Here is a 5,623-nt window from a genome sequence, read left to right on the forward strand (position 1 = left end):
ATATAGAAGTACCTTTTAAGCTTTTTCTGTTGACATATTTTAAAATTTTCTCCTAGTTCCATCTTTATACCAATTTAACTTTCTCAAATCTGTAATTTATATCCCACAAGAAGTAGAAATCATTATTATGGAGATGGGAAAAGCAAACCAGTTGAGCAATTTAACTTTTATTTCCAACTCCAAGGTATTTGCTTTTGGAAAGCTCATTTTATTTTCTTGTGAGTTTTCAACATAATGTAGAATGCAGCATTTGCTTATGAGAAATGATAGAGTTCCAGAAGTATCCAGAATTTTGTCGTTGTTTGGCAAGAAAAGTATCACTTGAGACATGAATCATCCTCAGCATTTTATTTGATTTGAGTGCTTAGTAAATATTTTTAGAATAAATAAATATAAATACCCAGCTATCTTTCTCATATTAAAATAGCAAAAATAAATGGCATTTGCAGGGAAAGCTAATCCTTCTACTTACCCTCTCATGCCCAAATCAAATCCTATATATTTATATATATATATTTTGTTTTCTAAGATCAAAATGGATTTGTCTTCATCTAAATTCTTTTTTTTCTTTTAATTTTATTTTGTATTGGTTTCTGGTATAAAGCTTAGTGGTTAGACAATCATATACTTCACATGGTGTTCCCCTCAATATTTCCGGTACCCCAATTGGCACTTTACATAGTTATTGCAATATTATTGACTATATTCCCTATACTTTACTTAGGATCTAAGTCTCTTAAAACTTAAAACCATTCAAATGGTACCTAACAATATTTTATAGAGAAAAGAGATTGAGTTTTGAAACCAGATGGACTTGAGTTCAGTTCCCAGATCTGCCAGTTACTAACTGTGAATCCTTGATCAAGTTGCTATACCCTTCTGAATCTCAGTTTTCTCATCTACAAAGTGAATTTTTCTTATCTGCACTGATCTCACATTATTATAAGATTTAAATAAGATACTGTAGGAAATAGTACCTACCATGTGTATTGGCTTAATAGTTAATTTCGTTTTCTTTTTTGTCATATATTGATGTAAACAGAAGGAATTTTTGATGTGAGAGTAAAATAAATATAACATGTTATTACTTTTTGCATTGCTGTACATGGAGGGTATGTCATGTTGATTCTCAGGCAGATTAAATTGTAGGGAGCTAAGTGCTGTCACTGGTTTACTTGGATGGACTTAGTTCTCCCTGATAATTTTTTTCAATATTTCTCCCATTGTTTTGACTCTTGTCCTGGGAGTTTTATATAAGTTTACTTTGCCTTAGTAACATCTTGTTCTTTCTTCTATTGTGGTAAGTAAATGGAAACACAGAGAAATAAAGTCACTCATTCTAATCACCCAACTTGTAAGTTGCAGAACCAAGATTCAGTAGATATTCTGATAGTGTAGACTAAGCATAGGTATAGGTATAGGTATAGGTATAGGTATAGGTATAGGTATAGGTATAGGTATAGGTATAGGTATAGGTATAGGTAAAGGTATAGGTATAGGCATAAGCATAGGCATAAGCATAGGTATAAGGCATAGACATAGGTGAATTTTACTGTTGTCTCTATGACATGCAATTCTAGTTTTTGGGGTCTAATAAGTAGGGTGGCCAGGTGGAAATATTAGAGGGTCAATAATGTCGGACCAGGAAAGATATTACAGGATATTGTTTAATCTCCTCATTGAAACTTAGAGAAGGAAGAATTTTACAAATAAGAAGCCAAGCGAAGATGCCAAACCAAAGCTTCCAACCCAGAGTACAGTATTCCTTCTGATACCAAATTCCCTTATTCTATGATATTTAAATAGATGACAGAGTAACTGGGGTATGTGGGAGATGGAGACTGGCTTGAAAGCCCAAAGAAAAGTGTGTTTTGGGGTTTTTTTGCTGCATTCTAGAACATCTCCTAATGTCAACAGTATGGCACACTTTGGATTTTGTGTTTCCAATAGGGACACTGAACATAGTGACTTGACTTCACACTTTTATTTAGCCCATCTTATAGTTAACACCTCCACAGACTGGCCTGACTATTAGTGATCTCCTGGGGTGTGGGTTGAAGGGCGGCTGGATGAAAGCTCCTGCTGAGTGGGTAAACTTACCACTGTGGCTTCATTGACAACAGTGCTTAAATCACCTAAACAATTTCTCACTCATGATTCTTTCTCTTGCTTGACACTAATGGAGTGATTGCAAGAAAGGGTTTTGGTGTCAGTCAGTACTAGTTCTGCTTACCAGTGATATGATCTCAGGCAAGTTATTTAATCTTTCTTAAAACCAGGGTCTGCTCTTCAAATGATGATCATGAGGATTCATTGGAAAGTCTTTGTGAGGATTAGATAAGAGAATATAAGCAAACTGCTTGCAACATTACCTGGCACTTAGTAAAAACTTAGTAAATGCAAGTTAATGTGATTATAACATCACTGTTAACAATTAGCACTGAAGAACAAAGTTCTGTTTTATAGCAGATTTTAATATGCTTTGCTGTATATCAAGGCATGTAGCCTTGACTTTTCATTGAAGGTCAATGGAGAGATACAACTGGTTGTCTTTATCAGAGAGAGAGAGAGAGGCAGAGACAGAGAGACAGAGAGAGACAGAGACAGAGAGAAACAGTGACTGAGACTATAGAAAAGGACCATACCACCAGAGCTGTGGGTTTTTTAGAGGAATGTAGTCACTGCCAACATGCAGCAGCTTGGCAGAGTAGGAGCTGAAAGAATAAAAACCTTGCTCTCTCTCTCTTCCCGCCCTTTTACTATTGATTCCTGTTAATGAATCATAAAGGAAGCCAAAAGTCCAGGGACCTCAGCTGAGCTAGTCCATATGGGTCAGTTTCACAGGGCACAGAAGAGTATTGAGAAAAGTAGAGGGCGAATCTGGATGGGTCAAAGAATAGCTAGCATGAGAGCTAGCATTTCTTGAGTGGTTATTTTGTGCCTAGAACTGTGCTAGCCCCTTTATGTTCTTTCTCACATGGTACTCATGGCAGCAGTGCAAGTTGGGGATTACTGTTCTTATTTCATAGCTGTGTAAATTGAGCTTCATACAGAGATTAAAATTCTGATACTGAATTGTTTCATGAAGTAAATAAAATAACTGTTGTATAGTGCTTCAATTCTTAGATTCACATATGAAGTCATTTATTCAGCATTCTTAGAGATAAATATAAAGATGAATAAGAACCAGTAGCTGCACTCCAGAAACCCACAGAATCAAACACTAAACAGAGAAAGTGAAATAGCAAGATGACAAGGAAGAAAACAGAATATTTTGCAACAAAGTCTTTTGGGAACAACCATTTTAGCAAGATTTCCCACATAATAAATTGATATCTTTACCTCACCTCATCATGTGCGAAGTACGCTACAGTTGATATTTCTTTACCCTCATTGCAACTTTGTGAAATAAACATTCCTCTTGTTCCCATTTTGCCAATGATAAACTTGGTTCAGTCCATGTTCTCAAAGCAAATAAGAGTCTGAGGCCAGGTTTTCTGCTAGTATGTTCATTTTTCATTTATAGCTTTGTAGGTGTTAGGTGGTGAATATTATCACAGTTTTAGTGATGTCTCATACTTAGAATTTAAAACAACTCTCTAAGAAATTTTTACTCTTAATAGATTATCATTTTAGGTTCTACAAAAAGGGATTCACAGCCTAACCAACTTGGCTCAGTGGTTGAACATCGACCTGTGAACCAGGAGGTCACAGTTTGATTCCCAGTCAGGGCACATGCCCATGTTTTGGGCTTCATCCCCAGTACGGGGCCTGCAGGATCAATGACTCTCTCTCATCATTGATGTTTCTCTCTATCTCCCTCTCCCTTCCTCTCTCTGAAACCAATAACAACATACTAAAAAAAGGAGGATTCCCAGGGCCTTATTTTACCAATAGTGCAAAAACACATTTTAAAATTTCCTTCTATGAAACTTTTAAATGCATGCATACTTACTCTACACTCACCAACCCACTTCATTCTTCAACCTAAGCTTAGCCCCGCCTTGGCCAGTGTGACTCAGTTGGTTGGAATGCCCTTTCATAGATCAAAAGGTCATATGTTCCATTCCATTGGGGCATATACCTAGGTTATGGGTTCAATCCCTTATCCGGGCATGTGCAGGAGACAGCCAATCAATGTTTCACTGTCACATCATTGTTTCTCTCTCTCTCCCTCCATGCTTCTCTTTGTCTCTCTCTTTAAAATAAATAAAAGCATGTCTTATGGTGAAGATTAAATATATATATATATATATATATATATATATATATATATATATATATATATATATATATAGACTTAGTCCCAACCTTATTCTGCTTCAGTTTGACTACAAAAATTTAAATACAGTTGGGCCAAGGGAATGAAGTGAAAGTCCCAGATAATGCAGAGAAATGGGGTGCTTTTCTTTCACAAGGTATCAAGTTTGGAAGGGGCCTACCTCCATCTGAGGCTTGAATCCCTTCCACTGTACCATTTCAAGGTGATCAACTGGCGTTGGTCCCCTTATCACTTCTTGAGATTATTTCTACCATATCAGGGAAACTGATTCTTTAGAACTTCTTTTTTGTGTTGGGTTGAAATTTGTCTCTCTGTGTTTTTCACACCCACTTGTCTTAGCTCTACATATGAGGGCTACATAGGACTTTTTGCTGCTCTGCTCTAGGAAACCATTTCTGAGGTCCAAAGACACAGACCCAGTCTTACTTTAGTCTTATTTTCTCCAGGCTTACAATTTTATCTTTTATGAAGGCTGGGACCTTCTATATCTTACACCCAGTTAGTCCAAGCCTTTTCTACAACCATTACCTGGTAGTTCAGCCATTCCCTCTGAACTGACATCTTCAGTTTGTATAAAGAGTGATAAAAGACTGAAACTTCAGAGCCATTCAGTGTTGGAGTTGCAGGTTTGCCACTTAGTAGCCACTCAGAGGCTTTGGGTGAGTTGCTTCATTTCTCTGAGCTTTAGTTTCCACATGTATAAAATATACCAATGTTACCTACCTGTACCAGACACTGTTAATTGTCCCCTAATATCTTATCTAATTATATAGTAGTAGAAATTTCAATGGGTACATAGTCCTTCAGCTAAATTCTGTATTTTCCAGCCTCCCTTGGATGTAGGTGTGGAGATGTGACTAATATGTGGCAAATTAATATGAATAGAAATGACATAAGTAGCTTCTAGGGGGCACTCTAGAAAACATGTAATGATAGGAACTAGAGAAGCTGCCTTAAATCATGTTTCAAGTCTTTGTTGTACTAAGAACATTACAACTCATCTTCAAGTTTCTACATGTGTAAAATATAAACAATGTTAGCCTTTTAGAGATGTTTGGGATGTTCAATGGATTATAAGATAACTTGGAAATGGTTATTTATTTATTTATTTTTTTAAGGATGCAGTATAGCCTGAACACATGGAAAGAGGTTTTCAGTTTGGGGGATATCAACTTCTATGTATTGTGCAGAAACCATAACATTTCGTAGTTTCAGTTCCTTTTACTGTAAAATGGAGAAAATCACATTTCCTCTCAGAGATGTTGAGAGGATTAATTGACATAGCATTTGTGAATCTGTTTGTCACATAGTAGGTGCAAAATAAATGTGAGTTTTTTCTTT

This window comes from Miniopterus natalensis, chromosome X, assembly GCF_054644295.1.
Source record: "Miniopterus natalensis isolate mMinNat1 chromosome X, mMinNat1.hap1, whole genome shotgun sequence".
In the NCBI taxonomy this organism is placed as follows: domain Eukaryota; kingdom Metazoa; phylum Chordata; class Mammalia; order Chiroptera; family Miniopteridae; genus Miniopterus; species Miniopterus natalensis.